This window comes from Lontra canadensis, unplaced genomic scaffold (assembly GCF_010015895.1).
Source record: "Lontra canadensis isolate GAN:19392208 unplaced genomic scaffold, GSC_riverotter_1.0 scaffold135, whole genome shotgun sequence".
Lineage (NCBI taxonomy): Eukaryota > Metazoa > Chordata > Mammalia > Carnivora > Mustelidae > Lontra > Lontra canadensis.
The window spans coordinates 3,075,762-3,092,264 of record NW_022631129.1 but is presented as its reverse complement, the minus strand read 5'-3'; positions in this window follow the sequence as shown (position 1 = coordinate 3,092,264).

Below are 16,503 nucleotides of genomic sequence, written 5' to 3'. Positions count from 1 at the left end.
TCTCTGCTATAGTTTGTTCCAATATACCTTTTGCTCCAATCTCTCTTTCCTCTTCTTGGATCCCAATTATTCTAATATTGTTCCACTTTATGGTATTACATATCTCTCAAATCCTCCCTTTTAATCCAATAGTTGTTTATCTTTCTTTTTCTCAGCTTTTTTATTCTCCATCATTTTGTTTTCTATATCACTAATTCTCTCTTCTGCCTCATTTGTCTTAGCAGTTAAAGTCTCCATTTTTTATTTCATCTCATTAATAGCTTTTTAAATTTGAACTTAGATTTTAGTTCTTTTATTTCTTCAGAAAATGATTCTCTTGTGTAGTCTATGCTTTTTTCAAGTCCAGCTACTATCTTTATCATTGTTATTCTGAACTGTATTTCCAACATCTTACTTATGTCCATACTGGTTAGGGCCCTAGTAGTCAGTGCTGCCTCTTGGTCTCTTTTTGAGGTTCATTTTTCCATCTTCCAGAGAAGAATGGATGAATGAGAGAATAAAATACTAAAATTCCAACAATGGCCCCTGGGAAATATACACTAAACAAAACAGAAGAGACCAAAAACCAAAAGAAAAGAGAGAGAGAGAGAGAGAGAGAGAGAGAATATAATCATACAGGTGAACAGAACAGAGCAATAACAGTGGATCATGTGTGTATTTTGGTTTATTAGAAAACTATATCCCAAAATTGTAATGAAAGAAAAACATATTTGTACAAAAATAAAATTAAATACAATGACAGGATAGACTGTAACTATAAAAATGAAAATTAAAAATATATTTTTAAAAAGAGTTGATAAAATAAGAAATTTGTTGAAAAAGTAAAAAGAAAAAAATTAAAATTGAAAGACTAAAGAATAGTGTGGGGGGGAAAAACTTGAATTTTTATACTATTTTCCCTTAGCCCTGGAGTTTTGCAGTTCTCTATGATCAGTAAACTTGATCATAGGTGATGTTCTTGCTGATCTTCTGGGGGAGGAGCCTGTTGTGCTGATTCTTAGGTGTCTTTGCCTGGGACAGAATTGTACCACCCTTACCAAGGGGTTAGGCTAAGTAATCTGATGGGATTGCTCTATGTATCTTTTGTTTCCTGAAGGCTTTCTGCCCTGCTTTAGAAGATGAGAATGAAAATGGTAGTACCAGCCCATTCTCCAGCCTCAGTGATGAAAGCTTAGGGCCCCACTTCTCAGTGTACTCTTAGGGAAAAGCAACCAATCATTCCTGTCTTCCTGGTCTTCATCTGCACTCCATGCTCACCCAGCCTGAGACCAAGTGTTTCTATCTAAGGCATGTGACTGAATTTCAAGTCTCCAAACCCTGCAGACTCCTATGGCTTGCACCCACATCACTGCTCCTGGGGGAGGGTCTCATGGTGGTTCTGCCACTTGCTAGGTCTCTGCTCGTGGAGAGGTTGCCTGACTGTGCCGTGGTTCACAGTTTATGGCAAGCCCAAGCTGAAAGCACACTCCTGGGATCACTGATTATACCTGGCTTCCCCATTCCAAAGCTTGGGAACCTTGCTGTCTCAGGTCTTCCTGTGACACCGAGGATCCTGAGAGCACACTGTCCCACCTAGGATTCCACCCTACTTAGCCACCTGAGTACCTCTCAGGCTGGGATGTTCCTCAGTGGAACAGACTTCTAAATGTTCTGATTTTTTACTCTACTGCTTTCAGGTGTTGGCTGCCAGAAGCTCCCTCTTCCCCACCACATCCCCTCCCCGGGTCTATCTTCCCATATATCACCTTGGATTCCCTCCTCTGCACCTGCTGCCTTGCAGAAAGTGGTCACTTTTCTATTTGTAGAGTTGCAGATGTTTTCTTCTTAGGTCTCTGGTTCAGTTCATAGGCGTTCAGAATAATTTGATAGCTATCTAGCTGAATTCCTGGGATCACATGAAACTAAGGTCTATTCTGCCATCTTGGGCTCCCCTCAACTTTTGAGAACTTTTCAGATCATTCATGAGAATAATTGGAAAAAAATTCCTTGTAAAAATCCATAGTTTTTTAAATATATAGAATAACTTTAAAATGTCCTCTGATATTCTTCTCCCCCAGTTTTATTGATGTAATTGATATATAACTTTTTTTTTTAATTTTTAGAGATTTTGTTTACTTATTTGACAGAGAGAGAGAGAAAGAGCACAAGCAAAGAGGGGGTGGCAGGTAGACTGAGATGGAGAAGCAGGCTTTCAGTGAGCAAGGAGCCCAATGCAGGGCTCAATCCCAGGATCCCAGGATCATGACCTGAGCCAAAGGGAGATGCTTAACTGACTGAGCCACCCAAGCATCCCAACATATAACATTGTAAAAGTTAAAAATGTACAATGTATTGATTTGACATTGCAAAATGATTACCAACATAGTATTAGCTCCATTTTAGCTTTTCCATTAGCTTTTCCATTATCTCCATCCCATCACTTAAAGACCCCTTCTTTCCCCAGAATATTTTTGTAGGTTCCTGATACCTGTTTATTTTTGGTTAACTCCATTGATCCATCTTCTCATTCCCTTGCTATTGACTGGCTGTGCTGAAATAGGAGTATGTATAAAGCTGAATCCTGAGCTGGTGGTCTCCCATACATAACGAAGAACTCTGTGGAAATAAATTTCTAGGATTACCATAACCTTTAGGTCTTAGACATCATGAGGCCATCTGGCTAATGGATAGCAGTCCCACAGTTTCCTCATTGCCAGACTCACACCTTCTCCCCTTCATTAAATCTGAATTCCAGTGTTTGCTTGCTGGGCTCAGCCCAGTGTGCCCACCTTCGTCCATTTAATTTTTAGGAATCTGCACCTACCTCCATTATTGAGAAGCCTCACAACAAAGTGTCACAAACTTAATGACTTAGAAGAACACAGGCTTTTATCTCCTATCTGTGTAGACTGTAAGTCTGGGTAGGTTTGGCCAAGTTCTCTGCTTAGGATCTCAAAGTCCAAATAAAGATATTAGTTAAAATGGGTTTTTATCTGGAGGCATTGGGATCCCATTCCCAGCTCATTCTACTTGTTGTCAGACTTCTGTTTTTGACTTCCCTTGCTCACTTCCACCTGGGGCCTTTCTCAGACTTTCAAGGTTACCCTCCTTCCTTCTCATATGACTTGCTTCTTCCATCGTCAAACCTGCAACTGCAATATTGAGTCTTTCTCATGGTTTGAAACTCTCTAACCTCTTCCATTGTCAACTGAAGAAAACTCTGCTTTCATACAGCTTATGTAATTAGATTACATCCCCCTCCTCATAACTTCTTCTTCTTCTTCTTCTTTTTTTTTTTTCAATACAATGCTGTATCTCAGGGGTATGACCAGGGAGCAGAGGTCCTTAGAGCCATCTTAAAATTCTGCCTATAAAAGGAGAGAACCATGCATTTGGAGCACAGCTTTCTTATGGAACTATTCCAAGTGTCCAAAATTATCTTTGTCCAATTAAGATGTTTGTGGAATTGATGACAATAATGTTCTAACACATCCTTGGTCTGTCTATCTTTCTCTTTGTTTTACAGACTTCCCCTCTATTTTTAACTTCCTTAACTCTAATTATTTATATTATCCTTGATAACATAGATTCATTTTCCTTAATCATAGCTTTTTCTTACCCTATCAATGTCTGTGTATTTTCAAAATAAGCAAGTTACTCCCAGGTGTCATCAACTAAGAGTTCTAATTAAGTACCTTTTGAGGAATTAATATGATGATCTGTATAGAGCTTCACGGTTTTCTATTTTGCTAGTCCCAACTCCGCAGCAAATCATGATAAGAACAAGCATGGAATAGTTGGAGATAGTATTATGTTAGTAGGGGGCAGAGAAAAGTGGCTGTAGGGGAAAGACCCAATAATGATTTAATGCCTTAGGCACACAAATGTTTATTTTTTTCCAATCTAAAAGACCAGAAATATGTATATGTATATAAGCACTTGACTCCTCATGGCCAAAGAACAAGGTTGGTTCTCTCTCATGTTTGTGGTATCTAGAACTTTACCCCTTTTTGTTTGATTCTAGTTCTTGGGAAGAGGACAAGGCATGGAGGAGGATGCTATAAAGTTTTAAGACTCTGGTCTGTGAGGTACAGGATCACATCCACATTCCATCAGCAAGAGCTTAACTTTTGGGAGGGGGCAAAATGGTGGCAGAATAGTTTCATCTCATCCCTCAAATTTAGCTGGATATCTATCAAACCATTCTGAATACACACAAATTCAACCTGGAATGTAAGAAGGTTTATCTGCATCTCCACAAACAGAAAAAATGATTACTTTTTGCAAGATAGGAAGAGCAGAACCTTGAATCTTCAGGGGAAATATTGAGGATAAATGGGGAGGGGGACCCTCCATAAGCCGGTTACCAGAAAGTGATATAACACCAGATCAAAACATCAGGACCCTTGGAAATCTGCTCTCATGAGCAGGACCTCTTTTTGACAAAAGCACATGCAATGAATTGGGAAGAAAGTCTAGGTGGATCATTGTGGTCTCAGGATTCCAGGGACTCAGAAAGAATAGGGCAACCTGAACTGATAGGTTGCCTAAGCAGTGGAACAGGAAGACTGGGGATGGTCAGTGAGCCCAGACAGGATTCTCAGCCCAGTCACCATAAACCACTAGCTGAGCAGGTAGGGAGACCACCCTTTGCCTGACCACCCTCAAAAGGACTAGAAGGTGAGTGCTGTTTAACATCCCAGGGGATATATAAAATCTCTTGTACCTATGACAAAGCAACAGCTCTCAGGGTGGTGTGACCCATGAAAGGACACTGGGGCAGTGCCCAGTGTAAATAGGGAGCTACAGAAGAGGGTGCATGTGTGAGCCCACAGTGGCTAACAGTTGTGGATTCACAAAGTGCAGAGACACTTGCAGGTCCTCAGAACTCTTCTGGGAGAGCTGCTGCTAGTGGGAGCCATGGTATTTGGCAGTTTGGCACAAAAGGAGGCCATGTCCACTATAGGGCAACAGCTTTCAGGGTGGTTTGACCTCCAAAGGGACACTGAAGCAGCACTGAACATTACCTGGGATCTGCATGGGTAAGCCCACAGCCACTAGCAATTGCGAAGTCACAAAGCACAGATACACTTGTGGGTCCCTATAATTCCCCTTGGAGAGGTACTGTGGGCATGAATTGTGTAAGTCTGTGGAGTCTGGCATGGGCAGAGGTGGACACAGTTTGAACTCAAGGATTTGTTAGGGTGGAGAGACTGTGACCTTGTGGCTCTGGCTGGAGATTCTTGCATGAACATTTTTGCTCTGACCCTCTAAAGAGAAGCAGAAAGTCTCCAGGGAACCAAAGCCACACACCCATTCAGCTCACATTAAGCTCCTCCACTTGACAATGGGTGGGGCAACTCCACCCAGGCAAAGACAACAGGAAAGTCCAACAGCTAGCCCCTCCCCCAGAAACCAGATTGGAAGAACAGGTGAATGATATGCTTATTTCTCACAGGTCTGTAAAACTCCAGCACCAGGGGAAAATAATATAGGGAGCTTCAGGTGTTCCCTCACAAGTGGTTTATACTTCAGGGTAAAATTTTACATTTTTTTAAAATTTCTTTTCTGATTCTTTTTCTTTTTTTTTTTTTTTTTACCCTGTTCCCATTTAAAATAGATTCTTATTTACCAATCTCTGTTTTTAGTCACTTCTTAACTTTTATTTTTTCACATCTATGTTTTATAGATTTATGCCCTGTACTAGCCTGTTTCTCACTCTATTCAATTTTGCCTTGACATATATACAAAAGCTCTGATTTATTTGCAAATTTGGGATACAGGGTCTTCCAACACAGAGACCAAAAATCAGTGATGAACAGGCAGATCACCAATTTTTCCACTCTGAGAGATTATAATCTCTCTCCTTGCCACTGCCTTTTCTTTTATATTGTTTTGGATAATCTTGGTTTTGGTTGCATATCTATGGTAGGTTTTCACCACTTCAGATTTTATCTAGGGTGCATTTTGCTTGGACATGGTTGATATTTTGGACACTGTTCATTTGTTTAACCATTCCTCAAGAGAATGACTAGGAGAAGGAACTCCCAACAATGAAAAGAACCAGAGAAAATGTCCTCTGCCACAGAACAAATGGATATGGATATAAGCAAGATGTCAGGGATAGATTCAGGATAGCAATCAAGAAGTCAATAGCTAAGCTTGAAAACAGCATTAGTGATAATATAGAGTCTCTATGGGCAGAAATGAGATCTAATTAGGTCAAATTAAAAATTCTATGAATGAGATGCAATCTAAACTGGATACTCTAACAGCCGGGTAAATGAGAAAGAAGATCAACTCAGTCATTAGATGATAAGGTTATAGAAAGGAAGCAAGCTGAGGAAGATAGGAATAGGCAGCTAGTAACCCATTAAAATAGACTTAGAGAGATCAATGATGCTATGAAAGTTTCCAATGTCAGAATTATTGAGATCCCTGAGTTGTGGAGTGAGAACTAGAAGGTATATTTGAGCAAATCATAGCTGAGAACTTTCCTAATCTGGGGAAGGAAACAAATATTCATATCCAAGAGACAGAAGGGACTTCTGCTAAAATAAATAAAAATAGATCAACACCCTCACATATAATAGTGAAGCTTGCAAATCCTAGAACCATGGAAGCTAGCCTGAGAGCAGCTAAGGAGAAGAGATTTCTTATGTACAGAGGGAGGAATACCAGAATAATATCACACCTAGCCACAGAGACCTGGCAAGCCAGAAAGGGCTGGTAAGACATATTCAGTGTTCTAAATGAGAATAACATGCAGTCAAAAACACTTAATCCAGCCAGGCTGTCATCCAGAATAGAAAAAGAGATAAAGAGCTTCCAGGACTGGCAGAAACTGAAATAATATGTGCCCACCAAGCCAACCCTGCAAGAAATATTGAGGATGATTCTATAAATGAAGAAAGAAACCATGAGTAATATAGACCAGAAATTAACAGAGACAATCTATAGAAACGGGGACGTAAAGGCAATACAATGGCACTAAATTCATATCTTTCAATAGTTACTCTCAATGTGAAAGGACTGAATGTTTTAATCAAAGGACATGGGGTTTCAGATTGGATTTAAAAAAGGAGACATCTATATGCTGTCTACAAGAGACTCATTTTGAACCTAAAGTCACCTCCAGATTTAAAGTGAAGGGATGGAGAAACATTTACCACACCAATGGACCTCAAATTTGGGGTAGTAATTCTGATGTCAGACAAGTTGGATTTTTAAACCAAAGACTGTAGTAAGAAATGTAGAGGGACACTATATCATACAGAAAGGGTCCATTCAACAGGAAGTTCTAACAACTATAATAAGTATATATGCCCCCAACATGGAGCAGCCAATTACATAAACCAACTAATAACCAAAATAAGAATCATATTGATAATAATACATTAATAGTTGAAGACTGTTAACTCCACTCACAGCAATGGGTAGTTCATCTAAGCAGAAGATCAACAACAACAAAAAAAAAACAGATTTGAAGGACACATTGGATGAAATGGATTTTGAATATTATACAGAACAATACATCTTAAAACAACAGACTACTAGCTCTTCTCTAGTGCATGAGGAACTTTCTCCAGAATAGATCACATAGTGAGATGTGATCATATACTTACTTTGTGAGTATATAGATCACATAGTGATCTATCTATAGTAATTTGTGAGGCTGTCATCCAGAATAGAGAGATAAAGTCTCTTTATCTCGCAAATAAAGTCTCAACTGATACCAAAAGTTTGAGATTATCCCCTGCATATTTTCAGACCACAATGTTTTGAAACTAGAACTCAATCACAAGATGGAATTTGGAAGGAACTCAAACAGTTGGGTTAAAGAGCATCCTGCTGAAGAATGAATGGGTCAGCCAGGAAATTAAAGAGGAGCTTAAACAATCCATGAAAACCAATGAAAAGGAAAGCACATTGGCTTAAAACCTATGGCATACTGCAAAGACGGTCCTAAGAAGGAAGTACATAGCCATCCAAACCGCTCTCAAAAAAATTAGAAAAATCCCAAGCACAAAGGTAACCTTACATCCTAAGGACATGGAATAAGAATAGCAAGTTAAAAAAAAAATTAGCAAGCATAAGCCAAGCAGGAGAAGAGAAATAAGAAAGATTAGAGCAGCATCAATGCAATAGAAACTAGAACAGTAGAACAGATCAACAAAACTAGAAGCTGGTTCTTTGAAAGAATTAATAAGATGGATAAACCTCTGGCCAGACTTCTTCAAAAGAAGAGAGAAAGGACCCAAATTCATAAAATCATGAATGAGAGGAAAGGGGAGAGATCACTGTTGGGGTCCATGATCAAAGGAATGAGACTGATACCAAGCAAAGGTCAAGCAAAGCTTTATTTCATGCCAAGCATCAAGAATCAAACTGACCAGTCAGGGCTGTCTCTTACAAAAAGGTGACGACGACGACCCTGGCAAGGCCGCTCCCAACGTGGCCACTCTGGACTAGGCCTTTCCCCAGACGATGCTGCTCCTGACTAGGCCGCTCACCAAGGAGGCCTCACGTGGAGGAAGCCACTCCCAGAATGAAGCTGCTCCCCGGAATGACGCTGCTCCTGCAAGGCCACTCGGCGAGGCCGCGGCTCGGGGTGGCGGGGCCGCTGGCAGCTCTCACGGCTCTCACGGCTCTGACGGCTCTTAAAAGAGCTCTGATGGCTCTGACGGCTCTTAAAAGAGCTCTGACAGCTCTCCTACTCCTCCCCACGGCTCTCCTACTCCTCCCCACGGCTCTCCTACTCCTCCCCACGGCTCTCCTACTCCTCCCCACGGCTCTCCTTCTTCTCAGCTTCAGCCTCGCAAACTAACCTTTATAGGGGTGGTTGAGCCCCACCCACACACAGGTGGCCAATGGGATTTAAACTCACCTCAGTAAATATATGCGCGCCCCTCTGATTGGATGTCTTCACCTGGCCTGACTCGCCTTTGTATCTAGGCTTTGCAAGTAAGTTCCTCTGGAAGGGGCAGGGTCAATCTAAGTTCACTGCATAGGGTCAATCTAAGTTCACTGCAACAAAATGGCTCCCTCTGGCCAACCAGGCCCTCACAGTCCCCACTTTTCTTTGGAGATTAGTCAAAACCTTGACTTTTCATCCAGTTCTATGTTATATTGAGCATGTAAGACTAACATTTTATCGCTCTAATTTTCTTTGGTACAAATGACGTTAGGGCGTTTATAATACAGGGGCCAAAAAGTAATAGTAGTACACAGTCAACTGATAAGTTAGCCATTCAACGCTTTGTATAACCTTTTCCATTTTTCCTAATTCTGTTCATCTAATTTCCCACCCATACTTTACATAAACAGGTAACAATAGGAGCAACAATAAACTCAGTTTTTTTAGTCTTAGCTTTAGTCCATGGTCAGCGGGGTCTGTCGGCTGCAGCTTCCATCTCTGGGGGGCGTCCTTACTCTTGGCTCATTTGACGTGACCCGCATGAACCCAGGCCCTAATGCCTTCTACTTTTACTGCTGTGGGGGTGGTCAGGATAACAGTAAACGGTCCCTTCCAGTGAGGCTCCAAGTTCCCCACTTGATAACGACGTATCCAAACCAAGTCCCCGGGTTGGTAAGGATGTGATTCCACCTCCATCTCCATCCTGGTGTGGACAGTCTGGATCCCTGCATGCGGTTTTTTAAAGACAGACTGTAATGCCTGCAGTGACTGGAGTACAGACTGATCAGTCATTTCTGCTAGGGCAATCTCCTGTAGCTGAGGACAGAGCGGGGGCGGGGGGGTTTACCAAACATTATTTCAAATGGGGTCACCTTGTTTAAATAGGGTGTACATCGTGCCCTGAGGAGGGCGAAAGGAAGGAGATTCACCCATCCACCACCAGTCTCCAGAATTAGTTTTGTCAAGGTCTCTTTAAGTGTCCGGTTCATTCTCTCTACTTGCCCAGAACTCTGGGGCCGATAGGCACAATGTAGTTTCCAATTAGTGCCCACGGCCTTGGCCAATGCCTGTGAGACTGAACTCACAAATGCAGGGCCATTGTCTGACCCAATCGCGAGAGGCAGCCCAAACCTAGGAATTATTTCTTCTAGTAGCTTTTTGGCCACCACTCCTGCCGTCTCATGTTTGGTGGAAAAAGCCTCCACCCAGCCTGAAAAGGTATCCACAAAAACCAACATATACTTGTGCCCATATTTTCTGGGTTTCATTTCTGTAAAATCTATTTCCCAATAAATTCCTGGTTCCTTACCTCTTTCTCTTTTCCCTCTTCCCATTTTATTCTTCCCACATTAACTGCCTGGCATTGAGCACATCTATCAACTACATCCTGAACCATACACCCTAATTTAGAAACCTGGAATTGCTTGCCTGTAAGGTCCTTGAGTTTGTGTATCCCCAAATGAGTACCCTGATGTATCTGGTCTACTAACTTCTTACCTAGTTTTTGAGGAAGAATTATTTTTCCTGCTTTAGTCTTAGCCCAGTCCCCTTCATAGTCTAATTTAGCCCATTTTTGTAAATACTTTAAATCTTCCTCTGAATAGTCTGGTTTTTCTGGTAGAGCTAGAGCCGGGAGTGTGACCAGCTCTTACACCATTTCCCGGGCTGCTTGCTTTGTGGCTCGATCTGCTAATGGTTTCCTTTTGAAATCAGATCAGTCCCCTTTTGGTGTCCCAAGCAATGCATAACAGTCACCTCTTTTGGGTCCCAAATAGCCTGGAGGAGAGCCAATATTTCTCCTCTGTTTTAATTCCTTTTCCTTCTGCTGTTAATAGCCCCCCCCTTTTTTTTTTTATAAATAGCCCCATGTATATGGAGAGTAGCAAAGGCATACCTGCTGTCCATGTAGATGTTGGTGGTTTTACCTTTGGCCATCTGCAGTGCCTTAGTGAGTGCAATCAGTTCCGCTTTTTGTGCTGAAGTTCCATGTGGCAGGGCTGCTGTCCAGAGTTCCTGCTCAGGAGAAACCACCGCAGCCCCCGCATACCTCTTTCCATCAACCATGTAGCTACTTCCATCTGTGAACAGAGTCATCGCGGCATCCAGGAAGGGAATGTCTCTGAGATCTGGCCTTATTCCTGTGACTTGGGTTAGGACCTCCCCACAGTCGTGTGGATGGTCAGCCAGCTCCTCTGGAAGCAGCGTGACTGGATTTAGCACCACCAGGGGCTGGAAGGTCACTCTTGGTTCATTGAGGAGAAGGGCCTGATACCCTGTCACTTGGGCGTTTATCATCCATCAGTTTGGTGGAGTCCAGAGAAGGCCCTCAATAGCGTGTGTGGTGGTTATGATGAGATTTTGACCCAAAGTCAATTTACTTGCATCCTTGAGATCTAAGACGGTATACACAGTTCTTTTGGGGCCCAGGAGGGAGAGTAGGTTATAGGGGTTAGGCACCATCGGGTGGATATCTTCAACCCGTTTATTAACTTCCCACAAGTCCTGGGACAGGTCGGTACTCCCCATTCTCGGCCCTTTTGATGGGCAGCAAAAGTGTGTTCCATGGAGATTTGCAAGGAACTAGGATCCTGTCTCCTTGGAAGCAGTTAATGTGTTTTCTGATCCCTTCCTTTGCTTCCCAGGGAAGGGGGGTACTGCCAAACGCAAACAGCCGTGGCTGTCGCCTTTAATTGTACCACCACTGGAGGTTGTTTCTTGGCCAAGCCAGGGGGCTTCCCTTCTGCCCAGACCTTGGGAAACTCATCCTGTAGGATTTGGAGAAGGCTCCCCCACTTTGTCTCCTTTGGTTTTGAGACTGGCTCGTAAAGGAGGTATTCATCTACGGCTGCCATAAGCACTTGTACAGTGGGTTGTCTCAAGGTTACAGTCATGTCTCCTTCTGAGAACTGAATGCCAGCTCTTAACCTGTGGAGGAGATCTCTTCCCATCAAGTTATATGGGGCATTAGGGAGGACCAAAAATCGATGTTTAACTACTCCTGAGGCCAAATTTAAAGTCCTTTCTATTGTCTATTTATGTCTCTCTGTGCCATTTGCTCCTTGTGCCCAAACTTCCTCTCCAGATAGTTTTCCCATAGGTTTAAGTAATGATGAAAATTGGGCTCCCATGTCCACCAAAAAAAAAATCAACTGATTTCCCTTCCCCTTCAATTTTTACTCTGGTGGCCAGCATTGCCATTTTCCTTTTAGGGCACTTCCTGGTCCAATGTCCTTTTTCCTTACAGTAAGTGCACTGATCTGAATCTAAGTCTTCCCGCCTGCCTTCTCTGTGCTTAGGCTTTTCCTTCCATTTACTATCCCCTACCCGTCTCCTCCCTGCCTCATGTAATGCCAAAACCTTAACCAGTTTTTTTGGTCTCTTTTTCATCCTCTTGTGCATCCCTGTTGTTAAACACTTTTTCTGCTATTCCCACTAACTCAGTCAGATTCTTCTCTTCAAATACTTCAATTTTCTGAAGTTTCCTATATCTGGGGCTGACTGACTGGCAAAGCAAGATCGTCTAAATGAGCTATCGTGCATCTTCCCTGAAGTTTACTTCAAGTTGTCTAGCTTAAGTAAACAAACATTTAAAGATAATCAAATCTAGAATTTAACATCCATAAAGGTATGTTATTAAACATAATTTTTCTCTCTAAAATAACCCTTGTTTTCAGAGATAGCCAAATCAGGACTAATTTATTGGAAAAACAAGTCCAGTTTTAATAAGCTTGGCCTAATCATTCACATAAGCTCAGCAAGAACAGTGAGGGATCATATAAATCTTTTAGAATCTGCTCTACTGGAACTTCTCATAAGGAGTCTCTAGGTTGAACTTATGATAGCCTCTCCAGACCAGAAGCCAAGCTACATAACTTGCCATCAGACATGCCTGTAATACCTGTTGATTTGGGCGAATTCCTCTTCCTGAGGCCCCCAAAGAATCCTGAGGTTCCTGCACCTGCCAGGAAGTAACATCCTTTACTCACCTGGTGAGGCTGCTGGGAACTCTGTAAGCAAGGTATCAGGCCAACAGTTCCAAAGGGCTTTAAGGTTCCAGGTTTTATAAAGTCAACCTTAGTTCCTTTAAGCTATCTAGTCATATCTGAGTCTTTTCAAATAGGACATTCCAGTCAAAGCCATGGTGAAATAACCAGTGTTTCCAATGGTGTCCTGTTACAAGGAGAACAGATTCTTATTGAACTTATGCAAATGACTGATTGCCATGGAAGAAAGAATACTTGCTGAGACCTTTTGGTTTCAGAGGGTTCAAATAGAGAGAAAGAGTTGAAAACCTTGATTTGTTTACAAATGACTACATTTTAATCTCTTAAGTTACAGATAACTTAAGAAAAAGTTTCCCTAGTCTGGAAGAACAAACATAAGACAAAACATCAAGAGATACAACATTGCAGTCTTTCAGTTCACCTAGTCCCATGTTAATAATTCTGGTTTAGTCTGAATGCAGCTTTTTTTTTTTTAATTAATTTATTTATTTATTGAATGTAGCTTTTACTCCTGTAAATTCTTACCCATTTCAGTTCCAGGATTTTAACATATCAAAGTCTGTCCTGAAAGTCTCCCATAGGAATTTTCTTTGAGACGGAATTTATCTTACAAGAGAATTAAAACAATTACAAATAACAAAAACTCAGAATAAAGAGCTGGTGAGATGAGAATTTACAATGTAACTGGCAAGAAAATCAGGTTACTTCTGTGACATGTAACATTTCCATAATCACAATATCAAGTGATGACCTATCAACATATTAAAACTTTAGGAAATGCATAGCATTTTCCCAAATGTAACCCAAGGTTTATCATTGGTTTAAATCTTGTCAACAATTGCTAAAACCTTAGAAAATTTTAAAACACATGCCTAAATATAATTAGGGATGTTAAACACCTGATAAAACAAAACATAGAAACTGAATTTTCTGGGCAGGCAAAGAGAAAACCATAACAGATCAATTAACTTAATAAAACTTTGTCTTTTAAACAAAGAGAAAACCAGCTTTTCTATACCAGTGTCTTTTTTTTTTTTTTAAAGTATGCAGATAATGAGTTTACTAGGTTTCCCTCCCATCCTGAATGATGTCGCAGACAAAGGGAGGGGGATCTTTCAGATGTTGTCCTGCTCATGTCCCTCATGGGAACTTAGGAGTGTCTTAGCTAAGGTCTGTCCATATAAACCCCAGACCAGGCTATTCCGTGGAGTAGATGACCGTTATGCCATATGACGCCCCGCGAGACTCAGGGTGCAGCCCACTCAGACTCCATAGCGGAAGCGGGGGAGCCATACAGACACATTCACACAGTCAGGCACTCTTCAGATTCAAACAGGTTGGACATCCTCCCCTTTGGGTATCCCTGGTTAATGGGAGGTGATCAGTCTCCCCTTCCATTCTTCTACAAATGGATTTAGCTCTGACAGTGGCCTCGGGGCTGTTTTTTCTCTTTTTACATATCTCCTACTTTTTACATACAGAGATGCTTTTCTCATTTCCATCAGTCTTAATTACACTTAACAGAATTTTGTGCTCTTAGAAATACCTTAACCTCTACTGAAGACTAAATATAAACCAATTGTGAGGTGTTACAAAAGAATTCTTTAGATGGCAAATTTATCAATCAGTTAAGCACAAAATGTGTTCACCAGCAGATTTCAAAAGCACAAACCCAGTTCCAGCAGCCAACGCTCTAGCATTTTATCCCATTTCGTTAAGACCTACATGTCCAACAAATTTAATTCCATTTGTCGTTCAAGCAACCCTTCACAGTTTCAGGTTCCCAAAGACTTCGAAAGCCACTTTAACAATTACCCATTAAAACCTTGAGACAGACAAATAACCATCTCCACTTCAGATGCCATGCTCTCCCGCCAGCAAGGGGGAGGGGCTAGGCAGTCCACGTCAGGCCAGAGAAGGCAAGAAATTCCCCGAAACAAAAGGAGTTTCAGCAGCTGCTCGGGAATATTCCTTAAAGTCTCTGTCTCGAGGTTGGTTCAACCCGCAGTGCCAGTTCTGCTTACCAAAAGTGGCCCACTAGGCACTCATATTCCACGCCTGGCTCCAATGAGCATCAGCATTGGGCACCTTAACCCAGCATTAGACTAACCCCAGTTGGCTCCAGTCATAGCCCTTAACACACGAAATGAGTGAGCGAGAAGCCTCACATCTATTATGAAGAACGGAGAGATGAAAGTCAGAGTCCCCTTACTCTCTGCTTGCCCCATTCCTTCAATCATAACAAACAACACAACAGACAACAAAAGGACCAGGCAAAGACAACCGCAGGCCCAACGATTCTTACCCAGAACCTGCCACTGGTGGGGGCTTTCTTTACCCCCCAACCGCCTAGGGGGACTCGAACCCCCAAACCGCCCAGGGGGACTCGAACCCCCCAACTGTTTAGGGGGACTCGAAAACCCCCCCCGACAGGCCCCTGAATGCCCAGGGGGACTCGAACCCCCCAGGGACTGCCTAGGGGGACTCGAATCCCCTGACAGCCCAGGGGGACTCGAACCCCTGTCGATCTACCAGCAGAGGAATGGGGTGACCCTGCATCCACTCCAGCCCTGGTGAGCATGGCTGTGTCCAGCTTCTCCCCAGTTGGCCATACCCTGGAGCTCCAACCAGACAGACAGATAGGATCCCGTGATCTTACCTCCAGAGGCTTTTCCCAAAAATTCCGATGCTGGCTCAGTTCTCGTTGTTTGAATCTGGGTGCCCCCTCCAATGTTAGGGTCCATAATCAAAGGAGCGAGACTGATACAAAGTGAAGGTCAAGCAAAGCTTTATTTCGCGCCGAGCATCAAGAATCAAACTGACCAGTCAGGGCCGTCTCTTACAAAGAGGCGACCCCTTCCAGCCTCACAAACTAACTTTTATAGAGGTAGTTTAGCTAGGCTACACACCGGTGGCCAATGGGATTTAAACTCACCTCAGTAAATGGCCAATGGGATTTAAACTCACCTCAGTAAATATATGCGCGCCCCTCTGATTAGATGTCTTCACCTGGCCTGACTCGCCCTTGTATCTAGGCTTTGCAAGTAAGTTCCTCTGGGAGGGGCAGGGTCAATCTAAGTTCACTGCATAGGGTCAATCTAAGTTCACTGCAACAAAATGGCTCCCTCTGGCCAACCAGGCCCTTACAATCATGACTAATACCAAAGAAATAGAGACAACTATCAGAATTTATTACCAGCAGCTATATGCCAAAAAAATAGGCAATCTGGAAGAAATGGATGCATTTCTAGACACTTACAAACTAGCAAGACTGAAACAGGAAGAAATAGGCAATCTGAATAGACCAATGGCCAGTAAGGAAATTGAAGCAGTTTAAAAAACAAACAAACAAACAAAACCCCAAAACCAAAAAAACCTCCTAAAAAACAAGAGTCCTGGTCCAGAAGTCTTCCCAGGGAAATTCAACCAAACTTTCAAAGAAGAAATCATACCTATTCTTCTGAAGCTGTTTCAAAAACTAGAAATAGAAGGAACGCTTCCAAATTTGTTCTATGAGGCTAGCATTACCTGATCCCCAAACCAGAAAAAGACCTCATCAAAAAGGAGAATTACAGACAAATATCCCTGATGAACATGGATGTC